At 41.9% G+C, this 21598-nt stretch overlaps 1 protein-coding gene across 12 annotated transcripts in view; it reads right to left on the bottom strand.

Annotated features, from left to right (window-relative positions):
- The window catches only part of TEAD1 (TEA domain transcription factor 1), a 248626-nt gene that overhangs the window by 149954 nt on the left and 77074 nt on the right, over positions 1–21598 (bottom strand). The gene's annotated exons all lie outside the window — the stretch shown is intronic.

Raw genomic sequence — 21598 nt, 5'->3', positions numbered from 1 at the left:
CTATACCATATAGCCAGCTCGCTCTTCTCTTTCCTTTACAAAGATTAGAAAAGTAAGACATGCTTTCAAACTCTTCAAGCTCTCAACTTAAATTTAAATTAATTAGTCCCCCCCAAAAAACCTTCCTTCTACTTTAACAAAAAAAACTGATATTTGAAAGTTCTGACATTGCAGATGTAGAAGTGATGTCCAGCAAGTCACTACGTTCTCTAAAGCTTAATATGAAACCTTAAGGAACTGTCCTTCAAACCAAGTAAATCACACAGTGATTGGCAAAATGGGTAATTTCGACATGCCCCTCCCCTTATTTAGTAGGAACATTTCACTCAAATGGAGAACACAGAAAGTTAAGAGAAAAGATTCTATAAAGTGTAATGTTCGGGTTCCCACATTCCTTTATTCCAAATGACATGCATGTCTCAAACCCCGCAGCCCACCTCTGAGGACAGGATGGGAGAACTGGACCCCAAGCTGGCTTTCATCCTGTTCTCCACAAGCAGCCAGTAACTTAAAAACTAATCAGATCATACCCCACCCCTGTTCAAAACCCTCCAGCGGCCTCCTGCTTAAGAGTGAAAGCCACAATCCTTACAGAGGCCTCCAGGGCTCTACAATCTTTGTGCCCATGACCTAGCTAGCTCATCTTCCACACTCTCCACCTTTGCTGACTCTACTCCAGCCCACACTGGCCCTCATAATTCCTCAAACACACTAGGCACCTCAGGGCTTTGATGTGTGTGCTCCCCTTTGCTTCGAATCCTTTTCCCCAAATGTCTTCTTGGCCTGTTTTCTCAACCCCTCACCTCCTTCAGGTGCAAACCCTCCTGATACGCCCCTGTATGTCCCTTCTTTCTCTGCCTTATTTTCCCCTTTAACACTTTCACTATCCAACACACACATCTTTCTTATTGTCTATCACCCCCACTAGATGTAAGCTCCATGAGGCCAAGTACCCTTGTTGGCTTTCCCTCACTCCAACAATCACAGTGCCTACCTAGAGCAGCATCTGACATTATAGTTGGCACTCAGTAAACATTGGTTGAATGAAGGCAGTATTGTGAATGGCTACGCCATACTTCAGAGGTAAGCAAAATCTGACCAGTACCTACTAACTAGGGTTGCCATATAAAATACAACTATAGTGAGGATATATTAAAAAATAACTCTTCATCTGCAATTCAAATTTAACTGGGTATCCTGTATTTTTATTTGTTAAATCTGGCAACTCTATTCCTAACTCTAGTGAGAGAAGGGTCAAATCCTGTCCATCCAGGTAACCTGGGGGAGGCAGAGGTCCGAGAACATAGTCAGGAGACCAGGTTAGAAGCCACTGCCTCACCTTAGACCTTTTTCATTGAGGTCCAATGATGATCTCCATTCTTCCAGCTTTGGGTAGAAAATCGGGCCAGTGAAGGCTGAGATGGTCACCAGGCTGAGCTCTTATAACCGGCTCCTCTACTCTCAAAAAAGAATACCTTCTTTTCCTAAATCACCATTTGGCTTGGTATCAGAGAAGCTCAGATGATCATGTTCCCTCCTACCCTCCTCTGTAACTGTGGAAACCATACAGACAGCATAAACAAGCCACTTATTCCCCTGATCTCCCCACACTCCTGTCAGGTGCTGAGAGCCTTGGATTCCCCCACTACCTCTGGGTCAGAAGGCTCTGTGGCTGAGTTTCTGAGCTCTATACAGAGCCACAGACTCACAGAACAGGATGTTTCTCTCACTTGTGCGTTACCAGCAGGCCACCTTATGATACATGCAAAAGAAGACTAAATATATGTGAAAACAACTTAATGCTTAGAATAAAAATAAGTTAGTAAATTATGACATACTCACACTATCCACTGAAAATTAAAGTTCCTAAATCTAGATTCTGGAACAGTCATGGATAATCAGATATATGCTCTCCGTGGTTATTCCAAAGTTTCCTGATCCTTCCAAAGTGGAAGAGCCCTAATATTTCTGTACTGTAGGCCAAATCTTGAAAGACCAAAATCTGTAAGTTCCTGGCACCCAAAGTCATGTGGGTCAAGGGATATGAGAAATCGGGGTGAGGTAGGATCACCTGGGGTAGAGATAGAAAGTGAGCCAAAGTAAAGGCTCAGGTAGAAAAGACCATATATCCTGGTTGGCCTGGGAGGGTCCCAGTTTCTGTTCTCCTGGCGTTATTATGATTAACTGTTCCATTTTATTCTCCAATGCGTTTTAGTTCAGACATTAAGTTATATAGTCATCCGTGGCACAAGCCAAATTGAAAATGAGCTCTGTACTCTAGAGTCCAAAATCTGTGGGACGGGAGGAATAGCCATGTAGGAGCAGCTGCAATCAAGCAGGCCAGCTTGCCTCCAGACCTGGGACTGAGAAAAGGGCACCTACAGGCAGCAGCTTCCAATATGAACATGGAGGAGGCTGGGCTGATCTCTCCAGATCCCTCCAGCTCTGAATTCTAAGAGAGCAGCTAGGAGAGGTGCTTGTCACAGAGTGCATACAGGCCCACACGTTCCCCACAGTCCCCAGGCACAGGCTACCAGGAACCCCAGCCCTGGCTCAGAGAGATCCTCTCATTAGGGTGTCAAATGACTGAAAAGTCAGCCTTTGATCTGACACAGAGAGGAGGCAGGACCAGCTTCTATTGACAAGTCATGTCTACTGTCTCTGGGTTTTCTTCTGTCTTTTCGACCCTCAAGCTGGACCCAAGAGAGCAAGCCGAAGCAGATTTTGAAGCAGAGTTTGCCTGCCAGAGGCTCTAGGCAGCTTGTCACTTTTATCCATGGCACACTGAGAGTCTACGCTTCCCAGCTGTAGGAGCTACAGTTAACAGGGTAGCTGGTGCATGCCTTACAATTGCAACTACTGAAGAGAGCTCAGCCACACTCCCAGGGAGCCTGGAAGGAAGGAAATCACACTTCAGGCCCAGACCAGATTTGGTTTAAAGAAAAGGAAGGAGCCAAACTAGGATCGCGGTCTGACCCATTAACTCACCCTAGGGAGCAACAGAGTGGAACATGCCAAGACATTCAGCACCCCATTAACCTACAAGAAAAGCATCCGTGCTTCCGTCAACACACGGCCAAGAGACAAATATTTCAGCATACTTAGTATAGTGAAAATGCAGGAATTCAGGCTCCCTGGCTCCAGTGTTTATAAGGTTTCATGTGACGTGCAAGATGCTTACTAAGATGTTCACATAAGCATGAGTCGGGGCTTGAGACACTCTTAATGCTTTTCTCTCTATCTCCTGAACAGTATCATCAACTTCCAAGGTCGCAACTCCAAACCCTGAGATGTTGCCTTCCAAACTGTTCTTAAGCTAGAATGCTGAACACCCAAGTGCCTGCTGGTCCCCTCCCCATGGAGAGCCCCAAAGCCCTGCAAACTCTGTACTACTCAAACTCATAACTCCTATTCTACCCTTTATAATCTGTTCTTCCATATTGTACACCTTCCTTGTCTCTATAAATGCAGAGCTATCTATCCACACAGATGAAACACCTTCACCTCTTTCCTTGTAATCAAACCCTATCGAGCCTTCTGACCTCTAATATATCTAAATATCTGATTATTAACATACTGATCTAAAATTCCTTTCCCATCCTATCCCCTCCTTGTCACTCCTACAGCCTCTGACCTAGTTCAAGTCCTCCTCCTCACCTACCAGAAGTACTTCAGTGACCTCAGCCTCCTTATGGGTCACCAGGCCTCTAGGATAATTCTCCTTAAGCACTAAAAACAAGGGTTCCCACCCCATGCCTGCCCCTTCCAGGAATATACTACTTAAGCAAAAAGGTTGATCTTTACTGTTCGAATGCAATCATCTGGCACGTTTCTCCATGATCGTTCTTCCTACCTTTCCCAGCTGATAAGCCACACTACTCCATCTATCCTTCTTGGCAGCCACACTCTACCTCTCTCAGAGTCCTTCTTGAAAACATACACTTCTCTGCCTTCGACTCTCTTCCTCTTCTACTTTGTCCGCCCAAGAGGTAGTTCTGCCCAGTGATGAAGATGAAGAGAAAAGTCAGATTGACTTGGGAAGTTTCTGAATCCTGACTCAGTACCACAAGACTGGTTGCCGGTGTGTGGCCTAAATATCTGAAAAGCAGCTCACTTAGTTTTCCTCAACACTGAAGTAGGAAATTCCCTCCATAGGTCGATATTGGAAAGAATACTGTGAGATGTGTTAGCAAATTAATGCATCTTAGCAGAGAAGCTCCCCCGTTGGCATATGCCTTCTAAATTCTAAAGGAGGAACCACTGGTCACCAGCATGGGGCATGGACAACGTGATGCAAAGCTTCTGCAGGAACTCATCTCCAGAGAGTGAAAACTGGGCTCTGGTCTTCTCTTCTTGAGGGGTGAGAATGTTCGTATCCCAAAAAACACTACAGAGTAAAGCTGTCTGCCTTGGACTGACAGTTGGAGCTGAGTTTCCCCAGACACCGCCTAGAAAAAAAATACAGTGCCAGAACTAAAACCCTGGTCTTTGTCATACTTATTGTGATTTAAAAAGAAAACACACACATCTGGTTTAGTAACTCCTAGACACAAAAACCCTGGCCTTTATCACACTAATGGTGATTACCCTTTTGTGGAGAACATCTGGTTTAATGACATCTGGATCCCTAGACCCAAGTTCAACCACATTTTAAAGGTAACTAAATTCAGATTTACTTCACAGTCTTGGGTGCTTACTGTAAGCCAGGAATTTGTACCACATAACTTCACTTAACCTTTTCCTTAGTTCTCCTAAATTGGCATTCAGCTCCTAGCCCAGAGCTGCCACCAATTCATACACCTTCTCTATCACCTGGTATCTGAAGTAACTGGTATGTTCACGTACTTTCTCAGCATTCTCCTCTCATCTTTTCTGCTATAAAAGTAAAGGAAAAGAGTTATTACTACAATGCTAGCTAACATTTATTACTTTCAATGGGCCACTTAGAATGCTAATTATATACATATATAGATCAGCTTCATTGAGATATAATTCATATACCATATAATTCACCCAAAGTATATAATTCAGTAATTTTTAGTATATTCACAGAGTTGTGTAAACATCACCACAACCGATTTAGAACATATTAATCATCCCAGAAGGAAACCCGATACCCATTAGCATTTACTCCCCAATTTCTCTCAAATCCTCCAAACCACTAATCTACTTCCTGTTTTTATAGACTAGCCCATTCTAGGCATTTCACATAAACAGAATCATACTACCTGTAGTCTTGTGACTGTCTTCTTTCACTTCAGCATAACATTTTCAAGAGTTGTTCATGTTGTAGTATATATTAGTACTTCATTTTTGTTGCCAAATAATAATTCATTGTATGAATATGCCACATTATCTTTATTCAGTCATTAGTTGATGGACAGTTGGAATGCTTCTACTTTTTGACTATTATGAATAATGCTGCTACAAATATTCGTGCACAAGTTTTTGTAAGAGACATCTGCTTTCATTTCTCTTAGTTTTATACCTATGAGTAGAAAAGCTGCATCTTAAGATAATTTTATGTTGAACCTTTTGAGGAACTGCCAGATTGTTTCCCAGCATGGCTGTGCCATTTTATAGTCCCACCAGTAATATATAAGGGTTCTCATTTCTTCACATCCATGGCAATACCTACTATCGTCAGTCTTTTTTGACTACAGCCATCCTAATGGATATGAAGTGGTATCTCGCTGTGGTTTTAGTTTGCATTTCCCTGATGCCTAATGATGTTGAATTTTTGCATGTATTTATTTGGTCACTTATGCTTCTTTAGGGGGGGAAAGTCTGTTCAGATCTGTCACCTACTTTTTAATTAGATAACTTTTCTTTTTATTAGAACTGTAAGAGTTCTTTATATATTCTAGATATAAGTCCCTTATCGCATTTAAGATTTGAAAAAAACTTTTATCCTATTCTGAATTATCTTTTTATTTTCTTGATGGTATCTCTTGAAGCACAAAAGTTTGTACTTTTATTAAAGTATCAATTTATCTATTTTTACTTTTACTACTTATGCTTTTGGTGTTATATCTTGGAAGGCTTTGCCGAACACAAAGTGGGAACACCTATTCTTTTCTCCTAAAGTTTTACAGTTATAGATTTTACATTTATGTCTATGATCCATTTTTAGTTAATTATGGTATAGGATGCGCAAAAGGGGTCTGATTTCATTCTTGGCATGTGGATATACAATAATTCCAGAACCATTTGTTGAAAAGACAACCCCTACCTCCCAACGTAGCACTGTTTTGGTGCAAATTTTTGAAAATCAATCGACCATAAGTGTGAGGGTTTATTTCTGGACTTGTGATTCTATTCTATTGATGTATATATGTCTAACTTTGCACCAGTAACACACTGTCTTGATTCTGACTGTAGCTTTGTGGTGAAGTCAGGAAGTATGAGTCCTCTAACTTTGTTCTTTTTCAAGATTGTTTTAGATATTCTGGGTCCCCTGAATTTCTCTATTAATTTTAGAACCAGCATTTCGATTTCTACCAAAAAAAAAAAAAAAAAGTCCACTGGGATTTTGTTAGGGATTATACTGCAACTGTAGATCAATTTAAGAATTACTGCTGTCTTAACAATATTAAGTCTTCTAACCCACAAACATAAAATGCCTTTTATCTTTTAAAATTTCTTTCAATATTTTCTAGTTCTTATAGTAAAAGTTTACACTTCTTTTGTTACATTTATTTCATGCTGTCATAAGTGGAATTGCTTTTTTAACTTCATTTCTTAACTAATTGCTCAGGCTAGAATCTCTAATACAATGTTGAATAGGAGGAGTAAAAGCCGACTTCCTTGTCTTGTTCCTGATCTTAGGGGGAAAGCATTAGGTCTTAGTATTAAGTACAATGTTAGTTGTGGGTTTTCCCTAAATGCTCTTTTTCAGGTGAGAAAGTTCTCTTCTATGCCAGTTTGCTGAGTGTTTATATCATGAAGAGACATTGGATTTTGTCAAATGCTTTTTCTATATCTACTGAGATAATGTGATTTTTGTTCTTTATTCTATTGATATCATATATTATATTAATTGGTTTCAGATTTTAAACCAATTCCGCATTCCTGGCCTAGATCCTAAGTGGTCATTGTGTGTGATCCTTTTTATGTGTTACAAGATTGGTTTGTATTTTGTTGACAATTTTGCATCCATCTTTGTAAGAGGTTTTGGTCTCTGGTTTTCTTGTGATGTCTTCGGTTTTGTTGTCAGGGTAATAATGCTCTCAAAAAATGAGTTGAGCATGTGAAGCATTTCAATGCATTATCTCATTCAATCCTCACGGCAAACTTATGAGATAGACACTAATATTAGCCTCATTTATCAGATGAGAAAATGGAGGTTCAGGAATATTGACTTGCCCATGGTTACACATCCAGTGAAGTTGCAGATCCAGGCTTTAAACCCAGATAGCCCTTATTCCTGATCCTATGCCCTCAATCATCACGATGAAATTACTCCTATGGGTTGACTGATAAACTCCCATATAAATAAGCCACTAAATAGATTAGTGGCAGCTTAAATGTACACAAACTAGATTTGGTGACCTGGTCATAAAGGTCTGGTAACCTTTCCTAACTTACATCCTCTGAACTCCATAGTGATACTTACTTGGTTCATTGTTACAATTAAGTGAATCCTTTGGGATCCACAATGTCATCTTTGCATAATCAGTGGCAGAAATGATATTCAAACAGCTAATATTAAGCCCAGAATCAGCCTGAAAAAAGTAATGCACACATGTGTACACATAAACATACCATTTAGAAATATCTCAAAAAAGCTTATAAATATATTGTGCCAGTTACATAATGGGCGGGGAGGAATAATTCTCAGAGACTAACTTTCCAGGGCTATTTTTCCTGCTGTTATAAAAACTAAATCAGAAATAGGAAGAAGGTAAGTTCAGTCACAATAACCAAATCAAGCTCAACAATCCTCTATAGCCACTGAATGTTCCATTTGGGCAGAATCATTATGATATTGACACAAAATTGTAAACTAAATTGTTCTCATTTACATCGCAGACACAAGGTCAATACAGTTATAATAGAAAATTTTAAACATGAGAGAGAGGTGCTGTTGGTTCTACTCTAAGTTCTGCTTCACCAGGAGATTCCTCAAAATAAGATGCCTAATATAAACTTACTCTTATCTATGAAATTATCATTCTTGCCCTCATTTTATTAGAATGTTATAAATGTAATAACAATGATAAGAATATGGGCAAGAACACCTTCTAGTGATAAAAGATGGAATTATTCTTACCAACAACTTTCATTAATTCAAACACTTTTTGAGAGCCTAATATGTGGCAGGTACTATGCTAGGGACTGGGGATACAGACACACCAAAATCACAGCACCTGCCTCTGAAGAGAAAGAGACAGAGACATGCATATTAAAAGTGAGACTGAAAAGTGGGCCTGAAAAGTGCTTTAACAGACAGTTAAATAATGTACAGTGGAAACACGCACACAAAAGAACTAGCTCTGCCCATGGAGATAAGGGAAGGCTTCATAGAGTAGGGAATATTTTTTTTCCAGGGTCTTGAAGGTATAGTAGGAGTTTACCAGCCAGGAAACAGGATGAAGAGTTTCCCAGAAACCAAGAAAGGCCATTCTCCCTTTTTAATTGTTTCTTGGAACCAAAACTCTCTTCTATGACTAGCCAGGCAGCGATATGGGGACACTGAGTCCAGAGAACCCCAGGTTCCAGTTCTGTCACAACCCAGCAGAAAGAGACAGCAGAAAGTAGTGGTCAAGAGCTCAGGAGCCAAACTGATGGGGTTCATAACCTGGCTTCAGGAATCACTAGTTGTGTGAGCCTAGACAATTTACTTAACCTTTCTGGGTCTTGGTTTCCCCATCTGTGCTATGGGAATAACAATAGTACCTATTCATAAGATTTGCAATGAGGCTTAATGAATTAATGTTAAGTGTTTAGAATAGCACCTGGCACACTGTAAGCAATGGATAAACATACATTTTATCATCAGCATCATTATTATTATTCTGAATCTCTGTCCGGGATTGACAAAGATTTTTCCACCTCGAAAGGCCCCTATCCCAATGCATGCCGTCATCCCACCTGGCAATTCCCTTCACCTAACAACTATTCATGGTTGCTGTTTCAGGACACATGGAGACTGAGAGAATGCTTCCTAATACACATGGCTTACGATCCAAGTAACCCAAATAGCATCTTCCATAATCAGGATCGTATCGCCTCTGCATTTGTGAGTTGCTGTGAGACAGCAAATACAAAGGCACATCCGAGTACAGAGATTGCAGTAACAGTTGAATAAACATGCAATCCGATACCTCACATATGGCATGTTATCAGCCCCAATACCTTCTTCACAATCAAATATGTTTAAGGCTGTGGCTACTTTATAGGTACAAGTGTCTTTATCAGCACATTAACATGGACCAAACCTCTCTCAATAAAAGCAGTCATAAACAACAATCTCTTCTAAGCTGTCACGGAAGCTACTGTGTTTGTAATAGAACCATTCATCTAAGAGACAGTTGCCAAAGCCTGTCTCAACACAATAGCAAGCAAGCCACAGAGCACAGAGGCAGACCCAGGGAAGAGGGCAGGCTCAGAATGAGTAACTGGGACTTTTGTAAGTGGCTGGAAAAAACCCACCTTATTAACATATGTTAAATATTATCCAGGATGCTGCAAAGCTTTGGGGTGATCAATTATATTTCCCCCAAAGCAATATTTTTTAAGGTGGTCTAAAAGTTCCTTTGGTCTTGGCAGAAGGAACAGTGTCTATGGAAATTTTCAACTAATGACCAATTTCACTGGCTGTGAAGAAAAAGCTGTAATACTATAAAAAAATATATTTCTTTGATAAATTGAATGTCCTGGGCAGCAGGTTTCATTGTCACACCTTTCCGACTGTGTTCTAAAAGGCTAAGAAGAAGAGGGGAGTATACTGATACATAAAGAAGCTTTACAAAAAATAATATCCACATGGGCTGTGAAGAATAAACTTCATTTTTTATTATGTATCCGGAAGTGAAGCATTTGAGAGAAGAGAAAGTGGGCAGACTAATCTGAAGTATATGCATAGCAGGTAAATATCAAGCAAATGAAACGCTTGATTAAGCCAAATTATTATAATCAAATGAGAATTTGTAGCACACTGTAAAGTCTCCATAGTATTTTCATACACTGAAAGCCACATGCAAGATTACTTGCCAGGAGTCTGTTACAAAGAATAACACGGTCATCAAAACAACAACGAAAACAACAAAAACGACTGACATTTTAAAAATAGAGGCCCTCAACTCTCCAGGAATAAAGCATGTCCACTTTCAAGTACAAGTTAAATGATAAATTCTGGCTCAGCAGAGATGGGGCGTGTTAATTCCTGTTAATTCTGGTGTGGCACGTGCTTTGAGCACGTAGATATCGGAAGAATGGATTTGAACGCTTTCCTCTAGCTCTCCCTTCCCATTCTACAATACACGAATGTCAAAACAATGCCGCTGTTAGTCTGGGCAGCTGACTGACAGATCCAACTGGCTGGGGCACCTGTTGAACTCCCGGACCAATGTCCCAAAATCTATAATAAGAACACCCTGTCCTGCTTCCCACCCCAGCACCACCATTCTCTGACCACCTGTCCCCCAAGATTGCTGCCCCGGCCTCCCATACATAGAAGGAAGAGCTCGCTGGCATCGACTCCTCTCCAATACCACCCTCCTGCCCACCACGGCCCTGCAGCAGCCCCTGCCGCCCCATGAACCCCTGGTGAACATCACACCGAAGTGAACCCAGACAATACGGTTTATTTTTAATTCTCGATGTTTTCCACATTTTTCTTTAATGAGTACTCCTTACTCAGAATCAAAGGAAAAAATAAACTTGATATAATTTTTTCCCTTCAATCTTCAGAGTAACATATGTTCACTATAAAAAAAATTCCATTAATACAGAAACAGAATAGAAAAGGAGTGTGTTGCCTGTAATCCCTGCGGCAACCACTATTTCTGTTGTAAATTCCTCCAGATTTTTTTCTCTGATTCTAACCACACAACCCATCTATATATTTAAATTAACCAAGTCGAAGGTTCTCTGAGATAGCCTTTACTAAAGAGATCAGCAGAACATGATTTTAATAATAATGCTAAATATTATTAAGATGGCCACTTTAAGCACTTACTATCAATGGAATGGGATACGAATAAGTAATAAGAAGAAATTAGAAGCAATGAGTTCTCCAGTGAAATGGAAGGCCGCAGCTGCAGTGGAGAGAACTGAGTGAAGAAGCTCTAGAGGTGGGAGACAGGGGAAGAACAGAGACAATGCTAGAATCCAGGGCCGTGCTGCTAAGAACGTGGAAGTCTGTCCACTGTCTCCTCCCCCTCGGATGTCACAGAGAGCCACTGCTCCCGGGCCTGCCCAGCCTCTTCCAGGCAAAAGGCTCCCACTGGCCCCCTTCGTCATCTGTGACTCTGATCCACACAAGTTTGCCCAGGATCTCCCCTCTTTGGCAGAAACTCTGAAAGGAGTAGGGAGTCAGGGGTCGGGGGCAATTCCATCCCTCCCTTAAACAAACATCCCTCTACTTGGGCCATGGAAGTTTAATCCTGCGTGATAGCTCCAGTAGGCTTTCCTGAACAGGCTTACCCTCATGACAGCATTCCTTTTGGAATTCAGTTCAATCCACTTTCTCATACATAATTGTGTTTTCTGTCGACATTGCTGAAAGGTAGGAAGAAATATGCTGATTTCCTTGCTCTGTTCTACAAATGATGGCAACAACACATGAAGGGCATACATAGCTGTCCAAAGGTAAATTGCAAACAGAGACAGTAGTTTTGGACCAGCCAAGGAATTTGGGAAGAGGACGGTAGGGAATGTTAGCATTTTCTTGTGATCCCAATGTGCCCTCTATCCCACCATTCTGCCGCCTGCTTTTCACTAGGTCTGTCCCACTCACTTATACCAAACTCTTTCCATCCGCATTCATGGGGTCATGTCCTGCTCAAAGAAATTTCCCCCAAATCTGGTTACTTAGGTACATTTATTTACAAATTCACACCTCGCTACTGTGAACTGCAACATCAGCGATTAATCAGCCCAATGCTGACGAGACTCATGGTGTTTTACTTCCGTGACTCCAGCGGCCATCGCCCACATTCATATCAGTTGTCCATGTTTGTGGCCACACCTTGAAACTCATCACCTGAAACCTCTCCACCTGTTGCCTCTCCCAGGCACGACCACAGCCTCCTGTCCTGCCACCTCTCCTAACGCAGCAGAGTCTCTGAGCAGCGCACGTCATGACTTATCATCAGCCCCTCCTGCTTCACTCTAGACTGGTGCAACCCTGCACTCACTAAGGGCACCTTGGTATCTCAGGTCCCAAGTCTTTACAATTGTCAAAATATGCATAAACCCGAATGTTCTGAATTAGAACATAATCAAGCCAATGGTCTCTCCCTAAAAAGTAACCCTCTCCACCTTATATGAAAATTAGTTCCGAATGGATCACAGACTCAAGCGTAAAAAAAACTAAACCTTTGAGAACAAAACATGGTAGAAAATCTTCAGGATCTTGGACTAGGCAATGAGTTCTTAAACTTGACACCGAAAGTACTGTCATCAAAAGGGAAAATTAACATATTGGATCTCATCAAAATTAAAAACTTTTACTCTGTGGGAGCCCATGTGAAGATGAAAAGATAAGAAACAGACAAGAAAATATGGGGTTTGCTGTAAATCACATATGCAACAGAAAACTCATATCTAGAATAAAGAGCTCCCGAAACTCAATGGTAAAAATATAAATAATCCAGTTATAGAAAATGAACAAGACTAAAACAGACATTTCACTGAAGAGAATATACAGATGGCAAATAAGCACATGAAAAGATGTTGAACATGATTAGTCATTAGGGAAATGCAAATTAAAACCACACGAGATACCACCACACACCTATCAGAACGGTTAAAACAAACAGTAGTGACAGCACCAAATGCTGGTGACTGAGGGCATGGAGAATCCAAATCGTGAGTGAGAATGTAAAATGGTACGGCTGCTCTGGAAAACAGTTGAGCAATTAATAAAAACTACGACATGACCCAGCAATTACCTCCTGGACATGTATCCCTCCGAAATCAAAACTTATATTCACATAAAAATCTGTAAATAGATGGTCTTGGCAGTTTTAGTTGTGATGGCCAAAAACTAGAATCAACCCAGATGCCCGTGAACAGATGAATGGTTAAACACGCTGCAGTACACGTATACCATGGACTATCATTCAGCTCTAAAAAGGAACAAACTAGTGATGAATCTTCAGGGAATTATGCTTCATGGAAGGAAAAAAGTCAATTGCAAAAGGTTACATACTGTATGATTCCATTATCTAACATGTTTGAAATGACACGTTAAAAATAGAGGGTCAATTTATGGTGCCAGGAGTTAAAGACAAGATGAGGAGAAGCAGGACAGAGTTGAGTATGGTTATAAAAAGTAAACCCCACAGATCCTTGAAGTGTTAGGACTGTTCCATATCCTCAATGTGGTGGATACATACCCAAATCTACACAGGTGATAAGACTGTACAGAACTTACTGCTCTCTCTCCCCCTCCCCTTCCTCCCTCCATCGGTCCGTCCATCCATCCGTCCATCCATCCATCTCTCTGTATCTCGCCCCCGTCTCGTGCACGCACAAACACAGAGTATAAGTAGGACTGGAGAAATCTGAATAAGATCGGTGTACTCCTCAGCAATTCTTTTACTCACCCCTGTCCATCCATATGCCATTCCCCAACAATATCTCTACTAAGCTTGTTCTCTTTTCAAAAGCCCACAACCCACCACCTCAGCCTATGTGGCCTTATACCTCATCTGAAGAAAGCAGTCATTAATTAGGCTCCCCCTGGACCTCTCCACCCATTTGATTAAACATCAGAGTAAAAGAAGCCTCATCCCCTTTAAAGTCTCTTCTGGGTTTTGCTCCATCACATATATCCTCAACTTATAAATTTTTCTCCCCTACTAATCATATAGCCAAGTCTCCCTCCTGTCCTAAAATAAATCTTTTAACTTTTTATGCCCTTTAAGATACCATCTCATGGCTCCTTCCATGCATGGCCAAATCTCTCCAAAGACTGGGGGATGGCAATGCTCCCTCTCAGTACAGAGGGAGCCATAAATTGAATAATATAGTTCACTTCCTGCACTCAGGACTGCCTCAAATGTGGTTCTCATTCTCTGGTCATGTTTACCAACTCTCTGCTCTCTTTTACCATTTCTAAAAATGTGGTCCTGTCCTCTTGAGCCAAAGCTATAGCCTAGCTCAGTGGCTCCCAAACTGGCTAATCATCCAAACTATAGAGAGTATAGAGTCCCCACCCATAAATACTCCCAGAGATTCTGATCCAATTGGTTTGAGTCTGTTTCATCTTTTTTTATTTATTTTTTAAAGCTTCTCAAGTGCCTCTGCTGATGATGGGCAGGCTTAGGAACCACTGATGTGATACCCTTCTTCTTAAAAAGGCAATCTCTTTATTCTCCCACTGCTACAGATACTCCATTTAAAATCCATGCCAGCTTTACCATGAGATACTGAGAGCCTGCACTTCGAAGGCCACTATCACCCACTCTCATGCTTTAGTAATGGTGAGCCCCAAACCAGCCCTGCAACTTCAACCAGTCTGCATTCTAGGCACGAAATCCCAACTCCCTACAAGTCATCTTCATCTGGATGGCCACCCAGTACACAAGCACATGACAAAACTCAACTCCTCATTCCACTCCTCTCTACAAACCTACCTCTCCTGTCCCCACGCCCCATTTTATTTAACCTATTTCCTGTTTAGAAAAAAAAAGTGCAGCTCACTGCCAGCGTTAATTTAACATCACGCATAGGAATGCTACATTTTCTAGGATCTGACGGTTTCGGCGATGGAGAATTACTATATTTTGTAAGTGGAAACACCACTACTAGAAACAGAAAGATGTCATTTGTTTCCAAAGACTGTCAATATATTATGCAAAAGTAATAATAAAAGTGAGATATGGTGTGGCAAACTTCGGGAAGAAGGTTGGCACTGTAATTTTGAGTTATCATGGGATAAATGCTACAGCCGCAAAGCGCCACCGGCGGGTATCCTCGGGGCAAACGGGAAATAGGTTAACAGTCCCACCATCCTCCCTGTTACCCAGAAGCAGAACCCTGAAATCATCTTCAGCTTCTCCTTCTCTTTCACAAATCGCATCTAGTCAGCCAGTCCTGTTGGTTCCGTCTCTGAAACTTCCCCACCGACACTGCCAGCTCCCTGGTTTAGGCCTCATCCTCTCCTACTGGACAACTGCAACAGCCGTCTAACTTGTCTTCACGTCTTGAGAGCTGGCTTTGTAAAACACAGGTTGAACTATGTCATTTCTCCTGATTAAAGTATAATGGCTTCCCTTTGCCCTCAAAATGAGCACTAGACACCACAGCAAGGCACTCGAGGCCATCCATGGTGCAGTCAGTGCCGGCCCACGTTTGCGGGCGCATCGACCATCACTCTCCAGGATACACTCGCATTTCTGAGAAGCACGAAAGCTGTGCCCTTTCAGGGCTCTGGGCCTTTATCACACTGTTCCCTTAGGACTGAATGCCCTTCCCTTCCCTCTCTCGTCATAGTAGCAAGCCTGAACCTTGGTTCCAGAAATCACCAAAAGTTACGTACATTAATACTATAACTACACACAAATATGCACTTTTCTGCAGAAAAGAGCCACAACTTTCCAAAGATTCTCAAACTGATCTATAATCCAAAGTAAGTTTAAAAAAGAAAAAGAAAAACATTAAATGGCCTTTTCCCAGTCGAAGTTAGCTCAAATAAATCTCTCGGCCTGATTCTCTTCCATTCCCTTGTATTCTTAAATACAGACATGTGTATTCCCCAATAATAAATAATATCACTGTCAGTTACCACTAAGCTATATATATATCTAGGAGAGAATATAGTTACTTCCATGTCGATATTGTACTCAGCTGCATTAACTGGCTTTGTTTCAAATGTCAGCTCCATCACTTATTTACTGTGTGACTTTGAGCAAATAACTTGACCTTGGTGGGACTCAGCTTCCTCAGCTGTAAAATGGAGATAATCGTGGTACCTATATCATTGGTTTGTTATGAGGAATAAACAAATAGTACATTCTAAAGCAACGAGAATATGCCTAGCACAATGTAACCAGTCAAATAGGTTAGCTATTTTCATTATTTTTGGTTTGTTGTCCCCACTTCAAAGCACAGGCCCTCAATGAATGATTTATGAATCCATGTCTTCCTCAATCCCAGGGATCATCCACTTGCACAGCAAAGCTGTTCGAAAGCATAACTTGGTAATAATTTAATATCCATTTCCTTTTTCTCCTTTAGGAGTGGTTCTTAAGCCATCCTATTTAGCAACTTTTTTTTTTAACCCGGGTTGCACAAGGGCTCACACCTCGTATCTAAACCTCTGCATGGCCCTCACACATTCAACTTCCCAATCAAAATGCTGATGACGTTGGCTTTGTTATTCTCACAGGAACTAAACTATTTCAAAATCCCCCATCACTCATCTGTGCTTAGGATTCCAGAATTAACCTTTGTTCTACTACTGTGCCTTCTTGGACAGAAATCCTTCCTACCTCTTGAGTTAACATTTTCCAACGCACATAGCAAAAACCAGGGTTTCCTCTTTCTCAATCTAGAAAGACCATTAAATACATAAACATCTTTTTCTTTTTCTTCCTCTTTCTCCATTTCTTTCTAGCCAGTTTCTTCCAACAGTAGAGGCCCTGGGGCTGAAAGGCTTAGTTATTCACCTTCCTTTGTATTAACCCATAATTCATGCATGCATATATCCAACAAACATTACTGACACCTTCTAAGTCCCACCAGACAACGGGCAAGTGTTCTCTGCCTTATGGAGCTTCCAGTCTGTTCTAAGGGCACAGATCTTTGTGCTTCACATTCCTAGCCAATTCACTTGAAATAATGCCCTGAAACCCAGGTCAGAACAAAAGAGGAAATCAAAGATGCCACAAGATGGTCAGATGGAGCGATGGAAAGAACTAGTTCGGTTCAGGCCCAAGGATCACTTTTCTAAAGCCTGGAGATTCTATAGGGCTCAGATTCTAAAGCGATTTCCACATCAGGGCCTCTGGGACCCCCACAGACACAGGACACTTTCCTGGTCCTCAAAGATACATACCGGACGTCCACTGTCTTACACAGGGACAAGCCTGCATTTCCTTGACCAGTTCTCCAAATCGGACCTCAGTCTCTGTGCCTATACTTATTAACCAGTGCACACTTGCGCCTGCTCATGTGCACTCATTCTGCCGTCCCCTTGGCAGTTCTTCCACCACCTCAACTAAAACAGCCTCATTCTCTCTTCTGTTTTGTGCCTGTATGAAGTAAACAAAGGTGCAATTTCAAGTCCTGTGCTGCCCTGGCTGGCAGAGCTCAGGTCAGCAACTGGGGAGGACTGACCCAGAGATGCCTTCCTCCTCAGCCTCTCTAGTCCTCGCAACTCAGCTCTCTAGGGCTAACCAGTAGGCCTGGCATCCTAGCAAGAAAGGGAGCATTCCTGGAGCTATGCTAAGTATGGCCCCTGAAGACACTGTCTCAGAATGAGAAAGCCATGGTCTAGCAATTGTTCTGCCCAGGCTTCCTGTAGGATCCCAGGGCACCAGAATCTTCCAGACATCTTCCTGGCCCCCATCAGGGCCAGCCTTGTGATCTAGGATCCTCTCGCTGTGTTATTTGAGAAACTTTCTTCCTGCCAGCATTGGGCCAGGTGCCCTGGACATTGGTGGCCAAGAACAGGCTTCAAAAAGCTAAATGGAAGGTAACCATCTTCAAAGGGCCCAGACTTCCCAGAAAGCTCTGGCACACAGCCCTGACCTCAGGTCAGCATTTCCTACAAGTGTAATTGTGATGGCTCCATGAGGGCAGAGACAGTGTCTATCTGGTTTATCTCTGTATCCCTGACAACCCCTAGCACGGGGCTGGAATACAGGTGGTGCTCAATGCTGACTTGTTGAATTAATGTATGATGACCTCCGCCAAGGAAGGAATGAAAGTACAGTGCAAAGAATCCAGGTTTCGAAGTTAGACAGACCTGGATTTTAAACTTTCCAGCTCTATCACTTATACTGGTCATGTACAAACAAACCACCGTAGCTCTCTTGAACTCGGCTTCCACATCTACAAGATGGGGCTCATAATATCCACCTCGAAATGCTGTGAGCATTAGACAGAACTATTTAAAGCTTCTAACCCAGCCCATGGCAAAAAGCACTTTCTGGTTTTTGGTTCATAAACACTTTCACAGCTCTCATTGTATACCAAGCACTGTTCAAACATGGTAGGGGGATCCTAGATCACAATTAGTTTAATTCTTCTATCCTGTAGAGTAGAACTTGGTTATATTCCTTTTGCAATTGAAGAAATAGATGCACAGAGGAAGAAAAGCAACTTGCCCAAAGTCCGATATTTAGAAATGGCAGGCCCAGGATTCATATCAATTTCAAAGTCCAAGACTTGAAGTGCTACACTTTTCTGTCTCTCAGCAAGCGGTCAATGAATGCTAGCTTCCATCCCTATCCTGGTTTGATTGGGAGAGACACGTGGCCACACTGCCAGACTAAGGTTTACCATTGCAACAGAAACACAGCCAGGCATTCCCATGGGCTGCTGTTTTGTCTGTCTTGTTTTAAACTAAGGTCTACTCCTGTGAAATTCAATTCCAGAGAAGTCTGCTGATCAAAAACTTCTCTACTGTCTTGTCCTCCTACCCTCTCCTCCACAACTATCTACCAGAAAAAGAGACACACGGCTATGTAAAAATAAGGAAAGGGAAAGAAAATAGAGAAAGGGAGAAAATGAGCTTGCAAGTTCTCAGGAAGAGGCCTCATCGTCCCTCTAGTTATCCCGAAGACACATAGGGTGCCCAAGGCAAAAGTATTCTGTCCACATGGAGACCAACCACATAAAGTCTCACTTTCCCAATGGACCCAGGGAGCAGAGAGAGAAGTAAGCCATCTCTTCTAATGGCCAAAACCTCATTATAAAGAAAGCTTTCCATTTTTCCTCTCTGTAAGACTGTATTTCCCCTACTGCCAATCACAGAGGAAATTTCATTACCAAAATAAATCAGCGCTGCACTTGACCTTGCTTCTCCAATGGCTCAGGATTAATGACATCACAACGTATTCTACGAATGCTCAGAAATATCAGAATAACCCCCTCAAGTCAAAAATACTTGGTATTTCGCTAAAAGGCATTCAATTATTTTGATTCTACTCCATGGAATTCCAAATGCTTCAATGTTTTCATGTTAAAAATGCTTAAGAGAAAAATATGGTCTCAGTTACCTTAAGAAACCTAGATTCCTGGTCTGGTTTGTGTCCTGACTCATATATGGTAAGATGAGAAATAGGCTAGAAGCCAAGGAACAGTAGCTCTGGCCCACACTGCTCACGTGACTCAATCCCTGAGTGGCTGGGGCCTCACTGTGGAACCTCCCAACTCAACCTTTTCTTGTCCTCGAAGTCACAAGCAGGTCACAGGTAAGGGCACCTAGGGCAGTTCCTTTTAAGGAGTCCAGCCTCCATCTCCCATTGCCCAGCTATTCACCACGTTTCCCTTCAAAATTCTCAGGAGAAGCTAAATTCCTCCATGTTGTCTCAAGGGAGGGAGTTAAGAGTGGTTTTCTCCCCAAGGCAACTGCCAGGAAGTGGGCTGGCTTCAGGGCCACTGCGGCAAATGCATCTCCCTTGAATCAAGACATATGACCATGAAATGTAATTCCTCATGCTGCTTGTTCAAAAGGATAGCCCCATTTTAAATCAGGTTGGTCACCAACAATCGGTAAGTGTACAAGGCTGATATAAAGATAAAAAATATCCATCCATCTAGAACACACGTTCTCAGGAAGCACTCAGAATCTGATTACCCTGGGTATTAAAAAGATTCTCCCACAACTAACGCCATGTTTGTCAAAAGACTGATCACTCTTACTGAGTATAAGTCACAAAATCACAGCATCATAATATGGAAAAGACCCACAGACGTCAACTACTTTACTCTTTTTTTTTTTTACAGGGGAGAAAACTGAGATGCCGACCAAAGGTAGGGGGCTGTTCAAGTTCACTGTTGGTAGACTACCCAAATTCAAAGCTTCTCATAGTTCTGTTTCCGAGCCTACTGCTTCTAACACCCAATTACCAACAAGAGCTCTCACACAATTATTTTCACAAAATATTTTTATGGTGGAGTTATAGACAAATTGGTTAAATCCCATGGCTGCTACCTAAAAAGTACATTCAACAAAGAGGAAAACACAACTGGAGTTGAAAAAATTAACTTCTGCTTTGAATTATGTTCTCAGCCCTGAAACTCTGTTCCTAAAGAGACAGTTCCTTTCCCAGTATTCCCTGTGAGAAATAAAGGACTGTAGTTATTCCCAACCAGAGCTTCCAATATTAGACCAATATTTTAGATTACAACAATTTATGGGTAAACAATTGTACAAGGCAGAGTGTCCCAAAGCAACTTTCACTACTTATAATAAAATGAGCTTCAAAGAAGGCTGAAAGATTAAAGTGTTTTTCTCTGCCTTTAGAATGGGGAGGTTGAATTTTTAGGTATGAAGACAAGACCTTGAAAGCAAATAGCCAGGCTGAGGACAGGTAGCTCAAGAAAGATGCAAACACAGAGAAAATCAAAGGCCCGAAACTATTCTACCCCCTGGCAGCTGAGATGTTTCATCCTGAGTCCATTTCCCCAGACCTAAAGAAGCTTCTCTGGCTATAAAGGATCACATAAGAATATAGAAAAAATGATGAAGGTTTGGGTTCACATGCACACACACACGCCCCCATGTGTGTGACACTGACAGGCTGAGAGACTTCAGTGCTGCAGAAAGCAACATTTTCCTTGTTTCCATTACATCATCCAAGTTGGAAAGGGGGGGTGAGGTGGGGGGCACAGCTGGTGGCAGCTGCACCACCATCTGCTTTCTCCTTAGCAGTGTGTGCTAGTTTGAGCTGCAGCCTCCTACAGCTCCTGATAGAGGAGGAGCAGTATTAAAGGTACAACACACTATTATGGAAAAGCTTTCAAATTATTTAGAAATAAATCACTCAAGATAAGTTAACAACCTCAGGTAGCTTGCTGAGCCAGTTCTCTTTGAGTTTAGGTTATTTGTTTGCGTCTCTTTAGACTATAGTACAAACTCTGTCAACTCAACGTGCCCAATTAGATAAGCAGAATGTACAAGCAACCACCTGCCATCTGCTTTCCAAAAGGTAAGCAGCCAAAAAGTACAGGTCTGCAGCTGCAAACATTACCAGAAGGAGTGGGGAATGCCCAACGCCAGAATACAAGCTCCAGAGCAGTGCATGCTGCTGCCTTTGACATCCCAAGCCATCTAGTCAACTAGTCCTGCCCTCTTGGGCACTCATGGGGTTTCCTTCAGAACACACTACCAGGCGTTCCCTCGTAGAAGGGGAAACAGGTGAGTCCAGCCTGGGGGAAGGGGTTAAGGCCTTGTCTGGCATTCGACTACAAACTG

This window comes from Rousettus aegyptiacus, unplaced genomic scaffold (genome assembly GCF_014176215.1).
Source record: "Rousettus aegyptiacus isolate mRouAeg1 unplaced genomic scaffold, mRouAeg1.p scaffold_m13_p_5, whole genome shotgun sequence".
Lineage (NCBI taxonomy): Eukaryota > Metazoa > Chordata > Mammalia > Chiroptera > Pteropodidae > Rousettus > Rousettus aegyptiacus.
This window is presented reverse-complemented; position numbering and strand designations above follow the sequence as displayed.